We start from the raw sequence: 26,949 nt of genomic DNA on the forward strand, positions 1-26,949 counted from the left end.
ATGGCTTTTGATTGGACTGATTTATTTTTTATGCTCCCTATTGATTAGTCATGGTGGCTCTATCCACCAGTCATCTCTAGCTCATTGTTCAACTTTCATCCTGATTCATTTGTGCCAAGCATCGTGGCCACAGTCAGATTTCTGTCAGGATTGTGAGCAGTTCTGCTTGGGTGCAGCCTAAAGTGTCACAGATTGACCCCCACAGAAATATTTTTCACAGTCATTACTAAAAGTGACTGAGAACCAAGGCTAATATCACTACCCTTCTCTCTGTACAAAACTTCTGTCCTATGGTGCTGGGAGCATTTTCAGATCTAACATTCAGTCTGTTCTCCCTAGAGTCCCCAGGAGCAAAGAGTGGAAGGTATTTCTTCTAAGATGCTCAGGACTACCTGACCACCCCGATTGTCCCTCAGCCCATAAGGCACTGACACCACGTTAAACAAATTAAGTAACACTACCACAATAATATAAAAGGAAAAGAGAAATAAATTAGTTGAACACATATGGAGCCAATAATGGGTAGTGAGTAAACAGATTCTGGACAACACGTGAAGGAGGACATACATCGGTTAGGAGAAAAACGTTAGTTGCCTACTATCTTCAAAATGTTTTTAAGATTTAACAGACACTGCATGTTCCCAGCCATCTGCTATATATAAACATAAACACACTCATTAATGGGCCTCTTGAACTTCAAAATCAACTATTTGAGAGTCTAAAAGTCTGCATTTTATTTCTATGGTACTGTTTTAATTCATTCTCCAGCTTTTGGTTTTCAGCTGCTTTTTTATTCACTCAATTATGAACGGTAGGTTCATTGTGTTGTAGATATTTGTGCTTTTGTATGTGGCAGTAAAAATGAAAATGCTTAGTTGCTAAAGACATATTTGTTCCACTGTGTTCTGACTCAGTAAAGAGGAGATGGTGCCATACACAGCTGTGATCCACAGAGATGCTCAGAATATATGCTGGAATTTATGTGAGGTCCTCCTGCTGGCAAAGAACCAGCACAAGGAGAAGACAGATAGTCCAAAAGGGGCCATGTTGTGTTTGCCTGAATATATGCTGATGAGTTTAGCCAACATCCCTCTCCAGTAGCTGTGAGCTGGTGACTAAGAAGTAACAGAGGCGTAGTTTTTTGTTACAGGCTATTTTGGGGACAGTTTGTGATTAGGACAATTAGGCCTGACTGCTCTGAAGGAAGATATTTTGTATAACTGTGGTTGAGTCAGCGTGGCTGCAACATGGGATTAAGACTCAAAGAAAGAAGGCTTTCTGTTTGTTTCTGGGAGAGCTAAGGAAGAAACTTGTCAGAGTAAGAATAGTAAAAAAGAAAGAAACCAAAGTTCTCCACAGACCTAAAAGTTCTCGGGCAGTTGCTCAAATGAGGGTAAGGTTCACAGAATCGCGATGCTCAGTCGGAACAATTTATGAGTTGAATATTTCTGAAAATCCCATTGAATTCTGTGTTCCTGTTTATATAACGCAGACTTGTGCAGAGTGAAATAGGCTTGATCAAATTTCCCTTGAGGTTTACTGCAGATCAAAATATACGTTTTTTTCAATTATCCCCCGATTCTTAGACACTAACGTTTTTATTCAGTTTTTGTCTTAGAGATAAAGAATCCCTAAGAATTGGCACTTAAGTACACCCGGGAGTTATAGAAAGGGAATGGGTTCAAACACATTTACAAGTGATATATCTTCAGGTAAGAGAGGAACACATAGGGACAGAAATATAATGGGAAGGAAACTCGCGTCTCGTTTATCCACAGGAAAATGAGTATAATTAAGGTCGGTACCGTGCTTTGCAATTTACATAGTTCCTCCCATTATGAGTTATGACGTCTTTACAGTAAACACCTAAGATAAAAAGGACAGGTTTTATTCTTACCTTTGGGGCCCAGAGGCCTTCTGAGACTTGCCTCAGGTGCACTCTTTGTGAGTGCAGTGAAGTCAATATTTGAACCCAGTTCATCCTCGTCCAAGCTCTGTGATCTTTCCATCATCCCCCACTGTCATTTCATACAGATTTTGGACAGATATTCATTCCATTAGGCTCAATGCCTTAGCCATGTTTTAAAGAGAACACGACCCATGGTGTCAGGAAACTCCTGAAGCAAAGCCAACCTATCTCTCCTATTTCAGGCATCAAGTCACTGGTATCAATACTGCATTAGCAGCAGCTGGCTGCCTGCTGTAGACTCATGTCACTACTGCCTCTCATTAGCCACACTGTGCCGAGATACTGAATAGAGAAGGATGCTGTTTAGCACTTAACAGCCATTCCTTTCATAACAGCCATTCCTTTCATAACAGGCTTTATGTGCAGGCTTTGGCATTGTGTGATTTAATTTTTACTACCAACGTGGAGGTAGTGTAACTGTCCTCCTTGCACAGAGAGGGCACCAGTGGGGGTGAGCAGAGGCAGGGATGAGCCCCAGAGCCCTGAGTCCTCAGGTTTCCGTAGTTCTCTGTCACCCATCAAGCTGCTCATAAGTAATAGCAATTTATTCATATCAAGGGTCCTTCCTCGCTGCCGGCTACAGATGTCATGTTCACACTTACGACATCTTGGCACTTGTGCTCGTGCTCTATTCTCTCACTTTCCCCGACATCTCATTTCTCCTCTCCTCCCCCCTGTGGAAACCCTACTCTCCATCTAAGGCTCAATTTAAAATTCCCTCTTTTTCAAATACTTCACGTTGCAGTCATCTCTGCCCCTTTTTCCTTTAGAAATATAATTGTGTTTCTAGTTCCTAAATCTAGTATTGGGGCTCACTTTTTTAAAATGTTTATTTTACATATTAATGTTTTTGTTTCATTTTACTATTCTTAGTAATCTTCCAAAATAAATGATGAAATCTCTGAAGGACAAGGTAAATCCTTTCTGAGTATTGACTGCCTAGCTCAATGCTCAGCATATCAAGGTCAACAAATGGATGACTGGTTTTAAATTACTTGCATGTTTAATCTATTTGAGGGAGAGATATCTTAGAATTCCTCACTGTGCCCAACACATAGAGGTGGCTTAATATTTACTCTTTGAATTAGATTACATGCCTTTTCCAGTTGCTTAATACTAGTTTCATGAAATTTAGGCTTCATATAGATCTTCAGAGTCTTCATATAGATCTACTATTAAATTTCACTGCTTTATGAATGTTTTATATAATATCAAAATCTATATTAAAAAAGACTGATAATTTTCATATAGTAATAAAAATCACCAGATCAAGCTGATTAAATGTTAATTTTTTTTCTTGCTGTGTTGTAAGATGTGATACAATCATATTCTTTCTCTTTTTTAAAAAAACTTCTCTCTCCAATTATACAAATTATACTGCTATGTCCTCATTGGGAATATTTGAAGTCTAGCAGGAAAATAAAAAATATACTGTATTCACTTGTATCATAATTATTCAGATAGATAAATAAATATCTATTCTCCCTGCTGCTTTAGCCATGAAATAATGCTGAGTCAGAGAAAACAGAGTCCAAAAAGGCCCATTAGCACATAGTCTTATCCTCTTTGTCACTATGGGAACCTTCACTGTAATACGTTCTCTAATGTGATGAGGAAATGAGTCAGCACTTACACAGAGGGGAATGTTCCAGGTCTCCTTTTCTTGTTGATTTAATGTCAGCTTCTATTTGAGTTAGACTTTGGGCCAAATACAAAACAGAACCATATTCATCCCCCTAATGTTCATTTCCAGGGTCTCTGGCTGGCTGCTCATCACTCAGGGCAAGAGAAGACACATGAAACAAAAAATGACAGGAAGGACCCCTAATACACACACACACACACACACCCCAAAGCTTGTAGGTGCCAGAGATGTAATGAACTATTTTAGGGGTGTAAAGTATCGCAGAATTGAATGATACAAAGAGAATTTTTGCAAACATGCTTTCGTTCCAAGGTCCTAGGCTGTTGAATACACTTCATTGTTGCTCACTCCCTCACTGTCATTCACCATAGAGGGAAGTAGAATCAAGTAGAATCAAACCAAATGTGGCAGATTTTATTTTCCAAAGATGGCCATAGTAATATTTCTAGTCCCACGTGCTCTTTTAGATATTTATCAATCTCCTGAAGTAGGTGAGACCTATTTCTCTTCCCCTTGAACCTGAACAATATTTTTAACTGTCTCAACAGCTAAAATGCAATGGAAGTGACATGCCTAACTTCCAAGGTTAGATCATGAAATGTGATAGGACTTCTCCCTAGACTGCATTCATTCTCTCCCTCTTTGTCTCTCACGCATAGAGCTTAGTCATCAAGTCCACCATGGCCCAAGTGGAGAAAACCAAGTGGAAGGGAGCTGAGGCTCCATTTAAAAGACATCATCAACTGCCAGACTGGAGTGAATAAGCTTTCAGAAGACTCTAGCCTTCAGCCTTACAATCTTCCAGCTGATAGTGGGAAGCAGAAACTGTCTCTATTGATCCCTGTCCAAATTCCTGATCAGTAGAAGTGGTAGAATTAACAAATGGTTGTATTCCTCTGCTACATTTTGGAGTAATTTTGGGAGCCAAAGAAGTGGAACAGATTAAGGTACTGGGAAGTACGCTACTGTAGTAGTAAAATCTGAAACATATTCCACTGGAAAGATGTGATAGGTAGAAGCCAGAATGACCTTGAGGAGCATGTTAGTAAAAGCCTAAAGGGCCTCAGAGTGATTGTTAGGAAGAGTCAGATGGTTTTCAAGAAGACTGTCAGGGAAGCCTTGAAAGTGGGGAAATGTTATTGCAAGATGGAGAAAAAAGGACTCTTGTTCCACAGTGATGGAAAGTTGTTTGCAGTAACACGGGACATAGAAACTGTATCGAGTGAACTGATGAATTTAGCTAAGGAGATTTTTAGGTAGAATTTACCTAATTTGGGGTAGAATTAGGTAGAATTTACCTGCCTTTTCTCAATGCCATAATAAAAGGAGAGCAGAGGGGAGCTAAAAAAGGAATTGTTCTGTTTTCAGCAAAATTTTAGAGGACATATGAAGAAGTCAGAACTTGGGTTTGAAAATAAATCTTCCTCATACCTTCCTCTTTAAGATTCTCAAATTGGGGCTTCCCTGGTGGCGCAGTGGTTGAGAGTCCGCCTGCCGATGCAGGGGATGCGGGTTCATGCCCCGGTCAGGGAGGATTCCCACATGCCGCGGAGCGGCTGGGCCCGTGAGCCATGGCTGCTGAGCCTGCGCGTCCGGAGCCTGTGCTCCGCAACGGGGGGGGGGGGGAAAAAAAAAAGATTCTCAAATTAAGAAAGGGTTTCATAGCAAACACAGAATCTAGGGTGGGTCTCTAAAACGTTTGTTTAAGACTGTTGCTAAACCAGTTCCTTTGCCCAGCATGCTGCAAGCCAATTACTGGGAAGCCGAGTTTGCAGCGGAAAAAGAGTTTATTCACAAGGCAGCCAGGTGAAGAGACTGGAGAACAAATCTAAGATCTGCCTGCCTGAACATGAGGGGCTTGAGATATTAATGAGATAAAGAAGTAGGGTGGTCTTAGGTATAGGGAAAGGTGATTGAAGTCAGGGAAAGGTGAGGAAATCGGTGTTCTGGGTAGGTGTATGTAGGTTACGTGCTTCCTCATGGGATGCGTGTTTAAAAAAGAGGCACTTAGCATGATATGAGGGTGGAGTTTTCGGCCTTCTGACAGCAAAAGGTCATTCTTCGGCCTGCTATGCAGACCTAGGTTCAGGGTCGGTGGTCCCAACAAGTCTTAGCCAGCTGGAACTGAACAAGAGTTGACTCCAAGTTTCTAAAAAAAAAGAAAACCTAAGCCCCCACTACTATAGTGACTCATTCATCAGAGATGTTATCTCTAGGGATGGTTAAGAAGTCTTGTGATATATTACCCAAGCTAGGTGAAGCTTGGAGGGTATGCAAGTAAAGAGAGGGGAAAAAGTAACTAAAGTGAGCTTAATCAGTAAAGGCAGTTTACAAGCAGAGGGGTTTTAACAAGCTGTTCCCTTATCTATCATTCTGCAAGCTAAGTTCAGGAATTTCTGTTAGTCACCAGCTTTTGTTACCTCTATGAGACAAGGTTTCAGGACCTCAGAAAGATATAAGACAGTGCCTGAGAGGACCATTCTGTCAGACACAGACCCTCTCTGAGAATCATAAGGGCAAAGTCCCACAGCAGCATCACAGGAAACCCAAGGTAGAGAATGACTTTTGCATAATGAAATGTATCACACATTGATTGATAAGAAACTCTTAATGTTTTTAGAAGAGTGTATTACTTCGACTGAAAGGAACAGAGGTAAAATGAAGAGAGGCCTTATGGCCCCCAAACTTCAATAGTTAGGAAACAGGATGAGAAAAATACTCAGCTTCAAACACTGGTCATTTCTTATGGAAAAGAAAGGATGACACAGGAGTCAAACCCAAAAGCCCAGAAGGCAAAGCCCTTAGACACTGTAGGAAGTAGACGGAGGCCTAATTAAGGAACTGGCCCTATGAGTAAAATTGGAATTCAAATTTTCTGTGAGCCAAAGATTGCTGTGTATTTCATATTTTTCCTTTCTATGAACAGAAGCCTCCCTACTGGTTGGCTATCCAGTGTCTGCTTCACCACCTTAGACCTGTGAATAACAGGTAGATAACTTGCCTCTAGACGTAGACTGTCGTAACTGAGGAAACATACTTGAAAAACTGCAACCAAGATTTGTCTCCGCCTGAACCTGATCTAGATCATAAAATCTGGGATCTCAAGCCTGAGTCAGTTATTATAATAGGGTGATATATTGAGGGTCTTGGAGAGGGGGAGTGAGTACACTTTGCATGTTGGAGGGATGAAGTTTCTTGGGACAGATGGTAGACAGTGGCAGATGATGTTTGCAAAAATGGCCACAGCAATATTCCAGGGCCACATTCTCTGCCAGAACTTTGCCACTCCCTATGAAGAAGTAGAGTCCATTTTTGCTCTGGTTTAATGGAATGCAGCGTAAATGATACTACAGCATTTCTGAGGCTGGGTCATAAAAGGCGATATGTCTCCCTGCTCTTTCTTTGTCTTTGCATGCTTGTCCTTGGACCCCTGCTATCGTTGTCCATTTAGAGAAACCATGTGGAGAGTAACCAAGGCTGCTGGCCATCAGCCTATGTACACCTCCAGACACATGAGGAAATGAGCCATTGGATCATTCTAGGCATGGGGGGTTTGCATCTTCATTCTGAGGCCCCAGACATAGTGGGGCAGAATCTGTGTCTGCGGTGTCCTGTCCAAATTAGTGACCCACAGAATCCCTGAGCATGATAAATAGTTGTCTCCTGACACTAAGTGTTGGGCAATTTGTTACCAACCAATTATGTTTAGAACACCAAGGAACCTATGATCCCTTATAACTCATCCATCCATGTGGAGTAGAAAAGGTTCAAAATCCAGTGTGCCTGTGCTCTTCCATATTCATGGATTATCACAACCTGAGACAGATTTCTGACACAGTTGCTGTTCTCTTGGGTATAGTAGAACTCTTGCACTGTAAGAGTGTTGTATGTACTCAAATTTAAGGAATTACTTTCTTCATAAAATATGATTAGATTGGGGGGTCCAGCTATCACACTTTCTTTGCACAAAAATTTTCCTCTGAAAGGGGATATGACAGACCTTTATGATTTGAAGACTGAAAACTAGGAAGTTAAAACCTTCAGGTAAAGGTGTTGGAGTATTTGCATGAGGTACAGTCTCCTGGTTCTAACCACCCCACAGCCTGCTCATTCTAAGGTGAGGCCTGCCAGTCTCTGCCCTCAGCACTGATAGTCAGCCACCCAATTCAGGAACAAAGAACACTCGGGGGTGAAGGGACTGATTAGGAAATTTTTAGAAAAATCCCCAACATCCGTATTTACCAGCATAGTCTTTTATTTATTAGTATGTATTGACCAGCAAGGATCACTAGACATTTGAGGAAAGCAAGTAACCAAGAGAAAGGACAGAAAGGACAAATAAATACTAACACCTGAGGAATATGATAATTGATGTAAAAGAAGAAAAACATAAAAATATCTAATTGGTATCCCCAGAGAAATTTTAGAGAACAGTGAATCCATAAACTAGAAGGAAATGCTTTGGGAAAAAGAAATGACTGAGAAAATAAGAACACATAGAATGTAAAAACATGTTAATGACCAACAACAAAAAAGGTAAATAAAGGGAAAATACAAGAGAAAAAAGAAGTGGAAGTCCCATATAAGAAACGTTTTAGAAAGAGAATAGGTAATAATCAAGAAATGCTAGAATAAAATTCCTCAGAGAAGAGTCTAAAGCCAGAAAAAATTTAAAAGATTTACTCTCAGAAATGTCATCATAAAATTTCCATATTCTGGAACAAAAATGAAGATTCCATGGTTTCAAAGGGAGAAGATCAGGGCATAGGCTATCGTTCAATGAAGAAAACACAATTGGTATCAAACTGCTTTGCAACAGCACTGGGTGCTAGAAGACAATGTAGCAATGACTTTAACCCTAGAATGTTCTCTACAGTAAAACTCCTAAATGTTAGCAGGAGCCAATGAAGAGAGAAAGAGAGAGAGAGAGAGATTCATGTGCAAGTACTCCAAAAACCTCTCCTGGACATTATCTGGGAAAAAAATAACTAGAATATATTTTCTAGGCATTAAAAAAGCATATGCAGCATACTTTTAATCACTTGATCAAATGTAAGAAATTTAAATCGTATCTGTTTTGGATGCAGGAAATATTCTCAAGTAAAACAATTATTTGGAGACAGGAAAACCTGTCCTTATCTGTAGCTCCAAGTTCTATCTCTACAGCCACAATTACTCATTCTATTATGAAAGTGATTACACAGTTATAATCTTATAATTATTAATAGTGTTCATATTTATAGAAGCATTGTAAAGTGAAGTCAGCTTTTGGTTTAGTTATAGAGCAAAAATAAAATGCGATTATATTTTACTTGTAGAAGCTATGCTATACCTGCTATAAGAAGTTTGGGGAAAAGATCTGGAGGCAGAGTATAATTGCTGATATCATCATTTTAATAGTGTGAATGAATGGTATTCATTAAAATTGGTTAATAGAGTTTTAATGTATTTAGTAGGGCAACCATTAGACAAGCAACTAAAAATCTGAATGATGACAAAGGAAAGAACTTGCTTTAAATGTACTAAATTTCTCATCTTTCATAGTATAGAGTCAGTAGCACCTTTTTCTTTGTAAGGGCACATTGCTGTCCCTTAATAAATGTGGGTAAAGTAGTCATAAAAATAAATATTATATATGCCTTTGTTATACTAAACATGATCATGTTGACTAAGCTAAAGCATCAAAAATGTCACATAATCTTGAAGTCGATTGCTTCTTATAGCAGAGAGTTATGTTATGAACACTTTGATAAGGATTTTTGTCCAAATGAATTATATTCTTCATGTAAATGCCATAGAATAAGATATATTGGATAAAATTATTGCTGCTGGAAACATAAGCAAATCATATGTGAAGGATTTCATATATAATCATAAAGCAAAAAAAATATATATGTATGAATTACAAAGGGAATACATGATCAAATCTTATTTTTATATCAATAGAATTACTGTTATTCACATATTACAGATGAGAAAAATAATGGTTAAAACAGTTTTATCTTCCCCAAAGCCATGCAGTTATTAAGCAGTATAATTCAATTTTGAATTCAGTCTTCTGGTACCAAAGAACTTATATTTTCAGATAAACATCTTGAGCACTTTTAGGTGGACTTTCTATGTACTTGACTTCGAAGCATGCAGTTTGCTGTAATACTGAGAAGAGAATTTACATAATATCCCAATAGATGATGATGAAATAAGTTTATCTCCCAAATTAGGTTAACACAGATATTCTATTGTCATTATTAAGCACACATATACAAATATATAATAAGTCAACTATTGATTTAACATTGTCTCTTTAGTTTTAACACTGAAGCCACAAACTTAAAATCTTGAAATTCATTAAATAATGAATATTAAACGTTCTGAAGAAGCATAATTGTCCTATATCAGAATTTCTGACTTGAAACTCATGCCAGAGCAATAGTAACTCAGAAAACCCACCACCTCTGAAATCATTCTTATTTGTGATATGAGACAATAACTACTAAACTGGTCTTAGCAAAGTGGAAATGGAAGAAAATTAGATTTTTATATATAACTGAAAAAATAATGTCTTAACCAGGAGAGTCAAGCTGAAGTAGCTGACATTTTTGCCCTGCTTAATGTCCCAGTCGTTTTATTTTATTTTATTTTTATAAATTTATTTTATTTATTTTTGGCTGCGTTGGGTCTTCATTGCTGTGCATGGGCTTTCTCTAGTTGCAACAAGAGGGGGTTACTCTTCATTGTGGTGCACAGGCTTCTCACTGTGGTGGCTTCTCTTGTTGCGGAGCATGGGCTTTAGGCACACAGGCTTTAGTAATTGTGGTGCGTGGACTCAGGAGTTGTGGCTCACAGGCTCTAGAGCACAGGCTCAGTAGTTGGTGGCGCACAGGCTTAGCTTTTCCATGACATGTGGGATGTTCCTGGACCAAGCCTTGAACCTTTGTCCTCTGTGTAGGCAGGTGGATTCTTAACCACTGCGCCAGGAGGGAAGCCCTGTCCCAGTCATTTTAAAAGATTATGTAGAGGATTCAGTAAACGTAAAAATACATTACTTTTGCAAGATCTCTAATTATATTTCAATTGAAATTCAACTAGAATACCGAAATAAGCAAGTAATTTTTCCAGACTTGCATAATTCTTACGATCCTCTTTGTGTTTGGTAGTATCTGAATTTTCTTCTTAAGGAGGAAGAAAAGGCAAACTCATGAGAGAAAACAATTCAACTTATTTAGTAAATTTCTCCTGATCTCTGATCATCTTAGCTAAATGCCCCCCACCACCCATGCATATAATAAAGATTCTCTTGACCATAAACCGTATTGGGTTACTTGTCTGATGCCCAGGCAGTGCCTGAGGTTGTCTCTGGGGTCCAAGCACTAAGCTATCAGAAGGAATCTTCACAATGATTACAAGGCTTTAAGGCTTACCTCTCACTCTGTTACAGCTGAGTGACATTGTCAGAACTGTAAGAGTTTTATATATTTTATTTATAATCGTCACCATAACGCTGTCAGGTAGTTAGGATTTTCCTCATTTTGTAACTGATGCAAATTAGGCTCCAACGGGTTATTAACTGGCCCCAAACACTCAGCGAATAAGAGGGAGTGAGCCAGGGACCAAACCTGAAGAAACCATGTGACTTCCAAGTTCATATACTTTAAAATACAATAAGTTGATTCGTTTAATAAAGTGAATAACACATGTTTTTAAAAGAAGGCTTTGTAAATCATGATATCCCACATGAATTAAAAAAAATGCTTTTCCAAAGTTATGATTTATTTTTCTGATGTGACCCATTGTTTATCTCTGAACAATACTCCTTTCTCTTGTGCTGAAGGTATTATGGATAAGTGTCCTCTATTTCTAGGGATAGAGTGTGTGCATGGGAAAATAATATACACATGCATATACTATTTCTGCATATATATTTATGTTAAGGGGATACAGCCAGCATGATGTAGGCATGTAGGTACCACGGTGTAGCACAAATTTTTATAGCTCCTGCTGACAAATTTTGATCAGCAGATGAAATGTGTTTTTGTCACAAATGAAGGTATATATTTTCTATAGCAATGCTTGTCATAAAAATCACAATGCTGAGTGAGGCATAGGACATGCTGCAGCCCAGGCATCACTGGTGCACCTGAGAATTAAGACATATAACATCAAGTTGGCAGCAAAGAAAGATGTTTGAGAACTTTACCTCCAGATTATATGAGAGAAACTAGTGCCAGTGGGATTTCACAGACCTCAGGAATGGCCAGTTGTACAGTAGGATAACTCTGGATGGTTTTATAGGATTGTGAATACACTGGTGGTGTTGTAGGTCATGTACTTCCTCATGTACAACCCCAGTTTTTATTCTAAAATGTAGCATAAACAGAAAAAAAAGAGGTTGAGAATCACTGTTTCATCTGTGTACCTTTTGTGACACTATGTCCAATTCTCTCTTCCCAATTCCATTATTTAAAAATCCAGGACACATGCGTCTTCTGTAGAAATGGTCACAGCATTCCTTTATTCCTCAGGGAACATAGAAATGTTTGCAGATATGGATGCAAAATATAGTGGTTTTGATGACACTTTCTATGCATAGAGTTGTCAGTAGCTGCCCCATGTGTGTTCCATGTGTCTCTACACACAAGCTAATCCTCCTAAAATTTTGCTTTCTTCATATACCTTCAGGTCATTTCCGTCTTCAAAAACCTGAAATGATTTCCTATTTCCTTCAACAAAATGTCCAGACACTTCAGGTTAACAGTGAGAGATTTCAAGTTCTTACCCCCTCCTATGTTTTCAGGAAAATAGCCAACTTTTCAGGTTATTTGCTGCAGTCACTATTGCTTGCTTGAGTATGGCCACTTCTGGTCACCCTGTATCTTAATTAAACTTATTTTTTCCTTCTCTAGATCAAAACTAAACTCCAAGTTCCAGTTCAAAATCATCCTCAGTTCAAGACTACAGGGCTCACCCCTACTCTGACCTACTTTAGAATTTACTTTCTCTATTTTTGGGTAGTTCTCCTAAACAATTTTTAAAAATTTTTTGTCTTTCTTCTATTGCTGTTTAAAAGTTTTTCTCTTTAAATAGAAGCAGTGTCAAAGTGTCCATGTTCATGGTGGTGGCCTCTAGCCTTCTCTCACTTTGTTGAACACAGAGACCTGCACACAGTTGTTGATTAAACAATCGGGCAATTCATTTATTCAGTAATTTATTCATTTAGTACCATAAGACACAGGTTGCCTCTTGTGTTGGCACAAGTGTTACTTGGCCACAGAAGAAAATTATTTATACTAAACACAAAATAAGAAAATGAGAAAAAATAAGTCATAGGGAAGCAAAACTTGCCATCCCAACATGTCTCTTTGGCATGCAGGTTATTTTGAGTGGAAAACAATCAAGGCCCAAAAGACTCAGGAAGAAACTTTGAGCTTCTCCCTAATAGCCTGAGAATATAGATAGAAGACCTGTTCCAGGAAGGGAGCTATCGCTTCCCCATAGATAACAACAGTAGAAACTAGGTGTGCAGACAGAGAGGAACCTAGCACAGTCTGCTTGTTAAAAAGTTCCTCTCTGCGTCCTGTTGTCTCTGCCTCGCCCAGCAAACAGGTATTTACCAAACATTTGCTTTTCCCTCTCCATGTCAGTTTGCCTTCAACCCCTTTGAAGTCCCAAACCACAACCCCCAACATCTTCTTGTGTCTTTAGCGTAAGGTGGTATTGAAGGTGAGGTTTTTAGCCATTTTGGGGAGTTACTCAGTTTTCCTGGGTCTTTCCCACGTATACATGTTATTAAACTTTTGTTTGATTTTCTCTTGTAATCTGTCTCATGCCAATTTAATTCTTAGACCAGCCAGAAGAACCAAGAAGGGTAGAGGAAAATTTCTTCCTCCCCATTGAATCTTACAACATTAATAAAATTACATTGGGTGTAACCAAAAAGAAGTAAAATGAACTCAGGAGGGAAGTCTTATTATACCATGGTTTCAAGATATGTTGCTTCTGTAAATGATTAGGGATTATTATGTTTGTTTGTTCATTTTGGGGGTCTAAGATCATTAGTAAGAGAATAAAGGAGCTGACACCATTCCTATAGACATCAATGACATTCACCAGAGTTTCCAGTTCAACTAGTGCAGCTCTATTTCTTAACAGTAAAATTATTCTAAGGGAATTTTATCTGTGAAATAAATAGAATTTAAAAGTCTTATGGTGATTGAACCGTTGAAGGAAAGAGTAGAGATTGTAGAGAGAGTGTGTAGACCCAGGAATTAGTGTCAAAAATCTATACTGGTCCTCATTACCAGTGTCCCCCTGTTGCAAAATTCAGAACTTTAGGCACTTCATATTTCAAATAGGGGGTAACTTTAAAATATTAAACATTTAATAATATATTATAAACCAAAATCTATCTACATAAAAATTAGTAGTAATGCAAGCTGAACCAATGGTTAGTTTTCTTTTAATTCATTGTCAGAATTTTCACAATAGTAAAACTGAATCATTTGAGTTTTTCCATTTTTTTTCTTCTTAATTCTGCCCACCTTCTAGTGGAGCTACTTATGCCTTTTAAATATCCATAAAAAACCTTGTTATTATAAATATGATGACCCCCCCAAACATGATGTATAGAAGGCAAATAAAATTTCCATTTTAAGTTATACAATTGTATGATTGTTCTAAAAAAAAGAAAACACTCTCTAAATACAATTTGGAAAATAAAGTATGAGGTAAAAACAAAATCACCCATAATCCCATAGTCAAAGAATATGTAACACTTTAGTTTCTTTCCTTCTAGCTTCTGTATAACGCATTTGTATGCTGTGTTGAATACATACAGCTTCTGTTGTCAAAATGTCATCGTAGTGTAAGCCCTGAAAGCACACTTCCAGCTATACAACTGGATGAAGAGCCAAGCAGTGCAGCTGCAGCCTCCCCCTTGAGGCTTCTTTGTTTTAGAGATCCTGTTTGATTTAGATAACTGGGCGTTTGGGTCACTTGCTTTTATCTTCCCCTGCTTTAAGTTCCTGAACTTACATTTTAAATTCACCAGTAAAGAGCCCACAAAACCCTACCCCAGCCCCTACCCTTGACCCCAGTAAAAGCAGAATCCCAGGCACATGCGTTCTCTTTCTTTACTTGTGAACTTGCTGTGTGGCCCCAGGAGTGCCGTGTGCTTTCCAAGACCTGTGAGTAATAAATCTTTTTTTTTTTCTTTCGGAGTTTCCTGATGGTTATTGCTGAGGGCATCTTGCCATCATAATAAGAAGCAAGGACTGGCCCAGCCATAACATAACAAGACTGTGACTGGAACAAAGCAGTCATTTTAATTTTTCTGTCATCCCTTTACATTTTATTCAATAAGAAAAGTTTTTCCCAGCCACTGGATAAAATATCGTCAGGGCTGTGACACGGTGCTCAATCTGAAGTTGTAGACAGTCTCTTCAGTTAGCGGACACAGCCCCTCTTCATTAATAATTTGAGTGCCCTGTCCAACGTAGTAAACAGAATTCTGAACTTCATTTGCCACTAATTACTCTCCCCATCCCAGTTCAAGTCTGCTTCAGGAATTGTTGACTTGCAACAAATAGACTGCCAGATATTTTTCCAGCAAAGATGCGTCATTTGGGATCAGCAGAGAATTGCAGTTTGCGGTCTGTAGCCATGGCGAGCAGGGTGCGAGTCCCCACATGGTAAAGGAAGGAGAAGGCTCTTATAGAGAAGAAAAGGAAATGGGGAGGGCTATAGTAAACGAAGAGTTTACTAAATAAAGGCTTTTCATTGGCTGAGTTGTTGCCAGGAAAGGAGGAGTCTTTCTTCTTCCTGTTGGGCTCTGCTATCTTCACCGGACCTGAGAGCACCCCCTTCTGGTCTCCTGACTTTATTTTGTTGGAATTTCTGTTATATTAATTTTTTACAGAATCCTGAAGTGGGCATGGGGAGAGCGGTGTCTTCTTATTTTCCTCCTAATTAGCTATCTGGATCTTAAGTTCCTCTGGCGCTAAGACTTGGAGAAGGAAGAGAAGAAACAAAGAAATACATCCTACTTGAAGTGGTGTCAACAAAGTCAAGCTCTTTGTTCTCTATAGTCTGGCAGCAATCTTGAGTCCCTCTTTCCTACATTTCCCTTGACTTGAGTGAATACACTTATATCTGTGGTTGTCTCTTGGGAACCTTCCTCAGGCCTGGGGTTCTCATCTGTATTCTTGTTGCTAGGGTTCCACCACTATTCTAGACAGCTATAGATAATCTCACACTGGCCTTTCCCCTGTTTGTGTGCATCTACAGCCCATGTCCAGAAAAAACCTGATTGTACGTGGCAGTCCTAACAGAGCAGCGCTATCTTAGCTGTGCCCCAAAGAAATTTAGGAGCCTTTATTTTCACATCTGAACTTCTGAGTATTTCCTTAAGGTATTGTCTTAGTCTATTCAAGCTTCAGTAACAAAATACTAGAGACTGGGTAGCTTATAAAGAACAGAAATTTATTTCTCACAGTTCTGGAGAGGCTGGAAGTCTGAGACCAAGGTGCCAACAGGGTTGGATGAGAGCCTTCTCGCAGGTTGCAAGCTTCTCGCTATGTCCTCATATGCCAGAAGGGATGAGGGAGCTCTGTGGGGCCTCTCATGATTTCATCACCTCTCAAAGGCCCCACCTCCTAAATTCCATCACAGTAAGCATTAGGGTCTCAGCCTGTGAATTTGAAGGGGGACATAAATATTCAGACCATAGCAGATAGGTCCTGACAAGTGAAAGAAGTAGGTCATTTTGAGGTCTGCATTTTCATTTCAATTACATATTGAGAATATCTTTTTCTTCATTGTCCCATGCTGACATTTGTTTGACTTTATATTTGTTTAGATTGCTCTCTGATTGAGATAACTTTATTTTTAAAAAAATCAAATCAAGCTCTTTGATCTTGTGATTATTTCTGCTTGGAAAGTCATTGATATGCAGAAAACAGTCTTCTACATTCCAAGGTTTATCTCCATCTTAAACATTCTTTGCCTCTTGCTTGAGTGACATCAAATTCTGCTTGTCTTCCTTCATGTTTTTTGATTTCTTTAACCTGACCTTAATATTTAGATGCTGGAGTTCTTTGATGTTCTATTTACGACCTGCTTTCTGTCTCACGGGGAGTCTCTCCCATTCCCGTGAATTTAGTTACTATCCATATATGAGTACTTATCGAATGTATACCTCCCTTGCAGAGTTTTCTGTTGACTTCTAGACATGCATTTACTTTTTTATTTAACACCTTTGCCTGGCCAAATCATAAGACTAAATTTTAAATAATGACCCCTCCCATCCCAACTTGTTCCTCCTTTAGTGTTTGTTATCTCAGCAAATAGCTCAACAGATGTACATGAGATTTGTATTTGACCCTTTGTTCGCTCTCAGCCCCTAGATTCAATCAATCACCAAGCATTAATTTCCTTGTCCAAATATCTGTTGAGTTCATTATATTTCTCAGGCATTTCGTCTGTTATCATCTTAAGTCTTATTAGTATCATTACTTACCTTGACCCTTTCACCATCTCCTAGCCTAGATACTTACTAGACAGTTACTCTTTACCTTTCAAGATAATTCTCTATAATAAAATTAGAGACTTAAAAAATAATATTTGTATTTCATCCCTCTATCTAAAGCTCTCTAATCATCCTCTATTTTCATCAGAGCAAAGCCCCAGAGTATTAACATTACCCATGAGATGGTGTTGTCCAGTGAGGTAAATCATGGTTTTCTCTTGCCCATCTCATCAGAGGATACATTCTACCTATAGAGTGGCCCATTTTCTTTCTCTTTTGTATCCTTTCTAGTCTCAGGATGTTTGCATACACTACTGCCATATCTAAATCATATGCTACCAGCCCCCTTTCCACCCATACACATACTGCACACACATGCGCACCCTTTGCTTATGTCACAGTCTGTGTAACTTCCCCATGTAAGACTTCTGAACCCCAGACAGGTTTGGTCTTGCCATGAATTATAACCATTTTTCCCTGTCCTTTCATTTATACCAGTAAGCTCAGTGTATCTCTAATGCTGACTGCAAGCATTCAGACTATGTGTACTCTATTCCTTATTGTACGTTTAAAGTCTAGAACAGTGCTTAACACAGAGTTAGGTGCTGAAATATTTATTGAACAAACTGTAGCTTTAAATAATCAGGCTATAGCTCAAGGTCAATAGCCTGAATGGACAGAATAGGTAAAGAGGTGGCAGGAAAGAGTCCTTGATCCAGTTGCTGTAGCTGCTACACGGATCTTATAAAAAAAGCTTCCAGAAGGCAATTTTGGGAAGCCTTTTAGGTATTTTGTGCCAGGTGATTGGTAAAGCTCTGAAGCTAGAAAAATTCAAATACATCTCCAGTATTTCCTGTAAGGCAACTCCTTACTTCACATAGCCAAATTTAATATACCCTTACATGTTACCTGTCACTCTGTCCATCCAACTAGAGAAGTAGATAAGAGAGGAGGAGGAGAAGAGAGGATACAGTATTTAACAGATACTGTCTCTGTGTGGTAGAATTTAAAGGACTCAAAATTATTCTTTACACTCTTGGCATTTTACATATGATTGTACACATTTTAAATTTCATAATTATAAAAAGTCACTTCAAATATAAAGTATCATTAAATGAGAAGCTAGATCAAGCACCAATGTTTACATGAATTCAATCAATGTCTATTATATAGAACCTAGAACAGGTGCTCTATTAGGATTAATTTTATGACTTTAATCTTTAATCTGAAGTTTTCCATTATTTATCCTCTGGAAAATCCAGGACACAAGAAACTGAGAATTTTTTTTTTCTATTCATGCTGCAATGAATTGGAGAAACAAAAGTTGCTATGCAGACATGTAATAGACTGGAAGTTTGGAGATATTGACTGTCATAGACTATCATCCTTGAGAACTAAGAGGGTGCAGATACCCCAGTAATTTCATACATGTGTATAAATATATGTTAATACACGTATTAATTATATGTAGTTATTTATAATAAAATTTTATGCATCATTAAGTTGCAAAGCTGCTCAAAATAGAAAGTGAATTTCTAAAGTATATTAAAAAATTCCCTCCAGATTGATGTCTGTCACCACCATCATTAAGAAATTTGAACTCTTAACAGTTAGAATGAGTTGCTAACTTTCAGTTATTTCTGTGAGCTTTGCAATACACCTACAATTAAGAAGAAAGCAGGACATTTCTCAATTATCCTCTGCTTTTGTAAGTGAAAGCCTATCACTCTACATAGCAATTATGTCCTCTTTTGGATAACAGGATGAACATAAGGGAATATGTTTTTAGGATTGACATGCCCTATTTGGATGTAACTCATTTGAAAAATCATGGAAATATCAAATCATTTCTATTTCAAGTTAAATCATGTTCAAGAATAAATTGTGTTAAGCATCTGTGGTGTCACTTTATTTGTATTTTCTCTCAGTAGTCAGTATTCTTATTTGATTGTTTTAAAGGTAACTTTTAGCACCATGATAATGGTGCCATGAGACTTTTATGAGACTGATGATACCTCTTATTTGCAGTGATGAAGTTTGATTATTAAGATAGTCTGTCTCATGCCTTAGCCAGTTATTGACTCAGGAATGGAGCAATACGATAGAGTAGACCTACCAACTCCTTGTTATCTCTGGAGCAGTATATCCAATTGTGCACGTAAGAGTAGGACCTAAGTCTTTTTACCTCAAGCATAGTACATATAACTCTAGCAGGATTGGTGGGAACACCAAATATTCATCAAATAAAAAGCGACCAAATAGTGACACAAAGTTTTGGTCATTTGCTCTCTTAAAGTTAGGAGGAGATCTTAATTTTCCACTTAACTATATTCTCTAACTTGAATGTTAATACGATAAGATTCAAAGCTCCACGACTTCCGACTCTACTTTTCATTTTGAAAAGGACAACAGTAGAAAATAGAAATAATAAATGAATATAAAAATTGTTTTCAAACCAGGTATATAATTTATCAGCATGCAAAAGCTGATTTAAAAAATGGGAAAGAGTACTTTGAGATTCAAAGGGGCAATGCTTCAGAGTAGAGAAATGTCATAAGATGCATGAAGTTCTTACTATAAATCAGATTTATGCTTCCAGGGCAACAACATCCAGCAAATTCACTTAGGGAGTGAATCATAAGACCAAACAAACCGCTGGACTTTGAGGTTTCAGTGCACTTTTTCCCATTCATCTAAAGCATCTTCACTCAACTGGAGTCTGAACTAGCAGCAAGATAAATTATCTTAAAATGAGGGCTTTGAGTAGTGAACAGACAAATATAAGATTAATCCACACTTGTAAACCCATTATCTGGTCACAAGTAAATCCCAGTGTCTATTGGATATCAAAATCACACAGCCATAAGTAAATTATAATTCGTCTCATAAAAAATGGATCAGTAGCATTTAAGGAATAGAGTTTGAAGTGCACTATGCCTTTATGTTTTTTAAACATGAAGGAAAAAAATATATGGATAAATTTAGCACTAAACTGAATAAATATATTCCCTTGATAATTATCGATTATACTCAGTTGGTTACAAAAAGCATTGCAAATGATTACAAAATAGTAGCTGATGGTGATGTTTCAGGTACTCTCAATTAAAAAATCATAATATGGATTGATTTAATGAGCAGTGTGTTAGAAGTTGAAAAGACCAAGAGGAAAGTCAGATGTGGTGCACTGGATATTGAAAGGAAAGCGGCCAGGGCAAATAGAGCAAGGCAATATTTGGCTTAGGTGGGAGGCTGAGAATGAAAAGAGCAAAGGGTTTGAAATCAGAAGATGTGTAAATGGAATTTGTGCTCTGCCTAGTGTTGGCTATTCACCTTGCACAAATCAGTAAATATTTCTGAGTTCCAGTGTTCACATAAGAAAAATAGGAACAGTAATATCTGTTCTATTCATGTGATTATTTAGTTGATTATATATAATTATGTATGTGAAAGTAGGTTATAAATCAAATTTATGATTAGTTTTCAATCATATTAGACCTCTGTAAAATAAAAATAAAAGATGACTATGTTGATGATCAGATAAAAAGAAAACACACATTGACAAAATAATAATTTGGAGAGTAAAGTTAACTTGTTTAGTTGTAATTTGAGATTCCACTTTTGATCTACCACCTTTATGAAATAGGCCTCTATTTCATAGGATAGGCTCTGTATAAGTGCTAGCAGTTCAACTTCATCTTTCACTTGCTAACTCTGATAAAAGAATGTTCCATGACATTAATTCTTTATTTCAGCAAAGGCTAAAACTGTGCAAATAAGTACATACAAGCTTGATCTGTTCTGTCTGTAGTCTCACTGTCATTTCAAGGTCCTTTTGGGATGCCATATGTGCTGGTTTATTGCTCAGATGAAGTTTATAAATATGAATAAATAAATAATTTTTGGAGTTTCTGCTAACTCTAAGTTGGATGCAATGTCAAGTAAACAGTACATATCATCATTTCACAAAGGAAATAAGGATTTATTATCACTGAGGTAACAAATTCCCAAATTATATTTTACTGGATGTACAAAAATGCTTGCATCCACTGTGCTTCAAATCTTTCACTTATTTGAAGAGTCATGCTTTTTACTACAATACATAAATTCATCATTCCCCAGCAGATTGTTACGTTTTCTAATATGATAACTAGTCTTATTTATCCCATTGGATGTTCACTAAAAAACACAACCATGATTCATTGTTAACCTTTTCTAAAATAAAGTTCTGAGATGGAGAATAAGGTAATTATTGACAGGAATAGTTTTCAGCTTCTTTAATAGTGAACTGTTCAAGATAGGTCAGCCGAGTGTCTTAAACTAAATTTAATTTGTGCTCAGGAAAAAAAGGGACGCCCAGCGGTTGATGTGGAGAATGCTTCAAAATTTTGCTCATCTCAAATATATGTCTCTAGAAAGACAGGAAACAAACACAAATTAGGAAATCCTTCTATACCAACTAAAAAAAATTTTTTTATTAAACTGAGAAAAACTATTCAAGAAAAATAATGTTAGGTGGCTATCGTATTATAATATAGATATCTGTACTGTGTTTACCTTTCATAGTGAATTTGTCTCTACATTTCAGCCATCTAGTGAATAAGAACATTCTGATTGATCTTTATATATTTACATATTTTATATCATAAGATCCTTACCAGTTTTTTAATCGAAGTATAGTTGATTTACAATATTATATTAATTTCAGATATACGACATAGTGATTCAATATTTTTATAGATAATATTCCATTTAAAGTTATCATGAAAGGATGGCTACATTTCTCTGTGCTGTACAATATATCCTTGTAGATTTTTTATTTTATACTTAGAAGTTTGTACCTCTTAATTCCCTACCCCTACTTTGCCCCTACCCCCTTCCCTCTCCTTACAGGGAAACCACTGGATTTTTCTCTAATGTCTGTGAGTCTGTTTCTGTTTTGTTATATTCATTTATTTGTTTCAATTTTAGATCCCATGTTATGAGTGGTAACATACGCTGTTTATTTGTCTTGCTCTGTCTGACTTATTTCACTGAGAATAATAGTCTCTAGGTCCATTCATGTTGTTGTAAATAGCAGAATTTCACTCTTTTTTATGACTGAGTAATATCCCATTGTGTATGGTATATGTATATAAACGTATCTTGGCTTCTGTAAATAATGCTGCCGTGAACATTTGGATGCATGTATCTTTTCGAATTAGTGTTTTTGTTTTCTTTAGATATATACTCAGGAGTGGAATTTGTTGGATCATATGATAGTTCTATTTTTAGTTTTTTAAGGAAACTCCTTAGTGTTTTCCATAGTGGCTGCACCAATTTACATTCCCACCAGCAGTGCACTAGGGCTCCCTTTTCTCCACATCTTCACCAACATTTATTGAACGTGGTCTGTTTAGTGATGACCATTCTGAGAATTGTGAGGTGATAGCTCACTGTGGTTTTGATTTGCATTTCTGTGATGATTAGCAATGTTGAGCATCTTTTCATGTGTCTGTTGGCCATCTGTATGTGATCTTTGGACAAATGTCTATTCAGATCTTCCACCCATTTTTTAATAAAGCTTTTGTGGTTTTTTGGCATTGAGTGATATGAGGTGTTTATATATTTTGGATATTAACTCCTTATCAATCATATCATTTGTAAATATTTTCTCCCGTTCAGATTATCTTTTCATTTTGTCAGCGGTTTCCTTTGCTGTGCAAAAGCTTTTAAGTTTAATTAGGTCCCATTTGTGTATTTTCCTGTGCCTTAGGAGGCAGTTCCAAGAAATACTGCTACATGGGCTTCCCTGGTGGCGCAGTGGTTGGGAGTCCGCCTGCCGATGCAGGGGACACGGGTTCATGACCCGGTCCGGGAAGATCCCACATGCCACGGAGCGTCTGGGCCCGTGAGCCATGGCCGCTGAGCCTGTGCGTCCGGAGCCTGTGCTCCGCAATGGGAGAGGCCACAGCAGTGAGAGGCCCACGTACCACAAAAAACAAAAAAACAAAAACAAAACAACAACAAAAAAAAAGAAATACTGCTACAATCTACGTCAGGGTGTTCTGCTTATGTTTTCTCCTAGGAGTTTTATAGTTTCCAGTCTTACATGTAGGCCTTTAATCCATTTTGAGTTCACTTTTGTATATGGTGTGAGGAAATGTTCTAATAGATGCTAAAATCCTCAACCAAATATTAGCAAATAAAAATCAACAATATATAAAATGGATAATACACCATGATTAAGTGGGATTTATCCCAGAGATGCAAGGATGATTCAATATTTGTAATTCAATCAATATGATACATCATAATTAACAAAAGGAAGGATAAAAATCCCATGGTCATATCAATAGACACAGAAAAAGCATTTGACAAAATCTGGCATCTATTCATGATTAAAAACTCTCATCAAAGCTGATCTAGAGGGAACGTATCTCAACATAATGAAGGCCATTTATGTTGATGAATCCACAGCTAACATCATACTCAAAGGTGAAATCTCTTCCTCTAAAATCAGGAACAAGACAAGGATGCCCACTATCACCACTTCTTTTCTTTTTTTTTTAATTAACGAATTTATTTATTTTTGGCTGCGTTCGGTCTTCATTGCTGCTCACAGAGTTTCTTTAGTTGCAGTGAGCGGGGGCTACTTTTCGTCGTGGTGTGCGTGCTTCTCATTGCAGTGGATTCTCTTGTTGCAGAGCACAGGTTCTAGGCGTGCGGGCTTCAGTAGTTGTGGCTCGTGGGCTCTCGAGCGCAGGCTCAGTAGTTGTGGTGCACAGGCTTAGGTGCTCCACGGCATGTGGGACGTTCCCAGCTCAGGGCTTGAACCCGTGTCTCCTGCATTGGCAGGCAGATTCTTAACCACTGCGTGACCAGGGAAGCCCTCACCAATTCTTTTTAACATAGTACTGGGAGGTCTAGCCACAAAAATCAGACAAGTAAAATAAATACATCCAAGAAAAGAAAAAGTAAAACTGTCACTATTTGTAGATGACATAATATTATATATAGAAAACCATAAAGTCTCCACCAAAAAAACTGTTAGAACTAATAAATGAATTCATTAAAGTTGTAGAATACAAGATGTTTAGTATACAGAAATCTGTTGCTTTTCTATACACTAGTAATAAACTATCAGAAGAGAAAGTTAAAAAAAAAAAATCCTGTTTAAAGTCACATCAAAAAGAATAAAATACCTAGGAATAAAATTAACAAATGAGGTGAAAGACCTATATCCTGAGAACTATAAAACATTGATCAAGGACTTTGAAAATGATACAAACATATGGAAAGTTGTCCCATATTCTTGGACTGGAAGAATTAATATTGTTAAAATGTCCATACTACCGAAAGCAATTTACAAATTTAATGCAATCCCTATCAAAATACCCATGACATTTTCCACAGAACTGAAACAAATAATCCTCTAATTTAAAACTAGCCACAAATGCTCTGAATTGCCAAAACAATCTTGAGAAAAAAGAACAAAGGTGCAGGTATCATGCTCCCTGACTTCAGACTATCCCACAAAGCTACAATCATCAAAACAGCATGGTACTGGCACAAAAACAGACACATAAAGCAATGGAACAGAATAGAGAGCCCAGAAATAAACCCATGCAACCTATGGTCAATTAATCTACAACAAAGAGGCAAGAATATACAAAGGAGAAAAGACAGTCTCTTCAATAAGTGATGCTGGGAAAACTGGACTGCTACATGTAATAGAATGAGATTAAGATGATTATTAATAGGTATGTACTTAATGCCATATTTTTAATTGTTTTTTGGTTTTTGTAGTTTTCCTCTACTTTTCATTTCTTCTCTTGTGGTTTGGTGATTATCTTTAGTGATATGCTTCATGTTCCTTTCTCTTTAGTTTTTGTGTATCTATTGTAGTTTTTTGATTTGTGGTTATAAGGGGGCTCATATATGTTGACCTATGGCTATATCTACATGTTTTAAATTGGTAGTCATTTAAGTTCAAAGAAATTCTAAAAGATCTACATTTTTTTTACTCCCTTTTCCCAAGTTTTGTGGTTTTGATGTCATATTTTCCATCTTCATGTTTATCCCTTAACTGTTCGTTGTAGTTATAGTTGATTATAAAATATTTTTGTCTTTTATTCTAAGTACTAGCTTATGTAAGTGGTTGATTCACAGCCTTTACCATATATTTGCCTTTACTTATGTAATTTTTCCCTTCCTATAGATTTTTACTTCTTATTCTGGCCTTTTCTTTTCCACTTAAAGAAAACCCGTTAACACTTCCTTTAGGGTAGGTTTCGTATTGATGAAATTTTTAAGTTTTTGGTTGTCTGAGGAGTTCTTTATCTCTCCTTCAATTCTAATAGTAATCTTGCTAGGTAGAGTACCCTAAGTTGCAGGTTCTTCCCTTTCAGCTCTTTAAATATATCATGTCACTCCCTTCTAACCTGCAATATTTCTACAGAAAAATCAGCTCATAACCTTATGGTGGTTTTCTTGTATATGACTCTTCATTTTTCGATTGCTGCCTTTAGAAATATCTCTTTAACTTTTGACATTTTAATTATGATATGTCTTGGTGTGGGTCTGTTTGGGTTCATCTTGTTTGAGATCCTCTGTGCTTCTTGTAACCTGGAGATCTCTTTCCTTCTTCAGCTTTGGGAGTCTTCAATCATCGTTTTATCAAATGCACTTTTGACCCCTTTCTCTCTCCTTTCCCCTTCTGGGATCCCTATAATGCTAATGCTGGTACACTTGATGTTGTCTTGGAGGTCCCTTAAATTGTTCTCATTTTTAAATTCGTTTTTCTTTTTACTGCTCTGATTACATAGAGAATTTCCATTATGCTATCTTCTAACTTATGCTTTTTTTTCTGTACCACCTAGTCTGCTATTAATTCCTTCTAGTGTGTTTTTCATTTCTCATTGTACTCTTAGTTCTGGCTTGTTCTTTTTTATATTCTCTAGTTTCTTGTTAAAATTCTCACTGTGTTCTTCTATTCTTTTCCCTAATTCAGTAAGCATTCTTATCACTAATGCTTTGAACTATTTATCTGGTAAATTATTTATCTATGTTTTATTATTTGTCTTTTCAGGGGTTTCTCTTGTTCTTTCATTTGAAATAAGTTCTTCTTCATTTTGCTTAACTTTCTCTGTTTCTATGAAATTAGGAGTAACAGTTACCTATTCCAGTCTTAAAGGGGTGTCCTTTCATGGGAGTGTCCATATACAGTCTGCGTGTTCCCAGTGGCTTTGGTAGGAGAGCTGGATCTGACATGAGCATGAGTCACATCTTCCCCAGGATGTGCTGGCAACTATCACCTTGGTAGGAGGTGGGGCTGGCGATGGAGGGGCTTGAGCCAGAGCCAGGTGTGAGCTGGGGCTTCTTGTCTTCTCAGTGGCCAACACCACACTGTTGAGGGTGGGGGCAGGTCCCAATTTGCTGGAGCAGAAGCCTGAGGTTCGGGTTCAAGCTGGCTCCATGCCCTTTAAGTGTGTGCTTTCCCCCATGTCAGCATCAGCCTTCTTGCCCCAGAGGGCAGCAGTGGTGGAGCAAGAGGTGCCAGAGCAGGTACTTGGCATAAGTCAGGGTGCAGAGGCTGTGGTGGTCCCAGCACTCGTCGGAGTTCTGGACTGCTCCAAGTGCTCTGCCTCTGCAGGTACCAGCAGTGGCTGCCCTCACTCCATTCTGATGCCATGCTGGTTTGAGGTAGCTCTGTCCCTCACAACTGTGCAGTCCCCTCTGCCATGGCAGCCCTTGCCCTACTGTGGCAGTGGCACAGACCAAGTGGGGCCAGAGCCAACAATTGGCTCAGGTTGGGACATATGGTGGAGTGGTCTC

This window comes from Neophocaena asiaeorientalis, unplaced genomic scaffold, assembly GCF_003031525.2.
Source record: "Neophocaena asiaeorientalis asiaeorientalis breed wild unplaced genomic scaffold, Neophocaena_asiaeorientalis_V1.1 scaffold46, whole genome shotgun sequence".
Taxonomy (NCBI): Eukaryota; Metazoa; Chordata; class Mammalia; order Artiodactyla; family Phocoenidae; genus Neophocaena; species Neophocaena asiaeorientalis.